Here is a 2,107-nt window from a genome sequence, read left to right as displayed (position 1 = left end):
CAGGGAAAGGAGGCTGTGGCAGTTTGAAGCTGCATGGACCCAGAAAAGTATGTCCCTAGAGTCACTCCATTCCTGTGGGTGTGGACCCATCGTAAGCAGTAGGATCTCTTGGTGAGCAGGATCCTAAGGTGTGACCCACCTCGGTCAGGGGGGGTCTTAGTCCCCTCACTGGAGTCCTTTCTAAGAGAATGAGATTCAGACGAGGAGAGAAAGAGGAGCAAGAAGCTGAAAGCAAGGGAAACTGGAAAGAGAAACCCAGAAGAGAAGGGACGAGGGGAGACCAGCAGACACTGCCATGAGCCTCGCCACGGCACAGAAGAGTCCAGGATCACTGGCAGCTGGTCTTCAGGAAGAAAGTACCGTCTCGGTGATGCCTTGATGTGGGCATTTTCACAGCTCAAAACTGTAAGCTTAGGGAAACAGATGTGGCTCAACCTCTGTCTACCGTATAGGAGGTCCAGGGTTCTGTGAGGGCAAGCTGGCCCACATGGTGAGCTGGCCCATGTGGAGTGCCAGCCCATGTGGGAATGCTTCCCTGCACAGGGGTGCCGCCCAGCGCAGGAAAGCTGCCCTGTGCAGGAGTGCCGGCCGACACGAAGAGCAGGCGCAGCAAGATGACGCAACAAGTGCTCGCTTCGGCAGCACATATACTAAAATTGGAACGATACAGAGAAGATTAGCATGGCTCCTGCGCAAGGATGACACGCAAATTCGTGAAGCATTCCATATTTTTGTGAATGGGGACCTCATATTTTTTTAATGTAATATATTTTTTTAAATGAATAAATTGAGTAGAATTTGAAAAAAAAAATTGCATGAACCAAAAAAAAAAAAAAAAAGATGACGCAACAAGAGACACAGGAGAGAAAAGAAGAAGACGTAGCAGGACAGGAAGTTGAGGTGGTGCAAGAGAGTAATCACCTCTCTCGCACTCCAGAAGGTCCCAGAATCAGTTCCCAGGGTTGCCTGATGAAAATACAAGCAGACAGAAGAACACACAGCAAATGGATACAGAGAACAGACAACAGGGAGAACAGGAGGGATGGGGGGAGAAATAAATTTTTAAAAATAATAAATCTTTCTTTCTTTTTTTTTATTATTTCTCTCCCCTTCCCCCCCGCCCCAGTTGTCTGTTCTCTGCGTCTATTTGCTGCGTGTTCTTCTTTGTCTGCTTCTGTTGTTGTCAGCAGCACAGGAATTTGTGTCTCTTTTTGTTGCATCATCTTGCTCGGTCAGCTCTCTGTGTGCGGTGCCATTCCTGGGCAGGCTGAACTTTCATGCTGGGTGGCTCTCCTTACGGGGCGCACTCCTTACACGTGGGGCTCCCCTACGCGGGGGACACCCCTGCATGGCAGGGCACTCCTTGCGCGCATCAGCACTGCGCATGGGCCAGCTCCACACGGGTCAAGGAGGCCCGGGGTTTGAACCGCGGACCTCCCATGTGGTAGACGGACGCCCTAACCCCTGGGCCAAGTCCACTTCCCTATAATAAATCTTTCTTAAAAAACAAAGCTGTAAGCTTAGGGAGCAGATGTGGCTCAAGCAGCTGAGTGCCTGCTTCCCACATGGGAGGTCCCAGGTTCAGTTCCTGGTGACCCCTAAAAAGAAAAAACAAAACAAACAAATGAAAAAATTAACTCAGGGGAGCCAATGTGTCTCAGTGGTTGAGCACCAGCTTCCCACTTGCGAGGTCCTGGGTTCAATCCCCAGCCCCAGTACCTCAAACAAAACAAAACAATCCAAAAAACCCATAAGCTTTAAGCAAATCGATTCCCATACTTAAAGCCAACATATCTCACAGCATCTGCTTTCCACAGGTTAGCAAACTAAAACAGAGGTGCTGTAGGCCTCTGGGGGAGAGCCCAGGGAAGCTGCTAAAGACCCTGCAATACCCAGGACAGCCCCCCCACCACAGAGGATGACCCAGCACCAAAGGTTAGGGTGCCATGGGTGGGAAACCCCAGCTGAAGGGAATGAGAGAGCTTGGGGGGTCATAAGCAGGGACTGAGAATGATGTGATAGATCCAAGTCACATTTTGAAATTGCCTCTGGCAGCAGGATGGAAAATGGAAGTCTCAAATAATAATCCTAATAACAACAATAATAA

General features: G+C 49.5%; 1 non-coding gene across 1 annotated transcript; it reads left to right on the top strand.

The window, feature by feature from the left end:
* The first annotated feature begins 626 nt into the window (after window positions 1-626).
* Window positions 627-733, top strand: LOC111764629 (U6 spliceosomal RNA). The gene has a single exon (XR_002797200.2). It is a non-coding gene; the product is annotated as a U6 spliceosomal RNA (small nuclear RNA).
* The last annotated feature ends 1,374 nt before the right edge of the window (window positions 734-2,107 follow it).

Source organism: Dasypus novemcinctus, chromosome 24 (genome assembly GCF_030445035.2).
Source record: "Dasypus novemcinctus isolate mDasNov1 chromosome 24, mDasNov1.1.hap2, whole genome shotgun sequence".
Lineage (NCBI taxonomy): Eukaryota > Metazoa > Chordata > Mammalia > Cingulata > Dasypodidae > Dasypus > Dasypus novemcinctus.
This window is presented reverse-complemented; position numbering and strand designations above follow the sequence as displayed.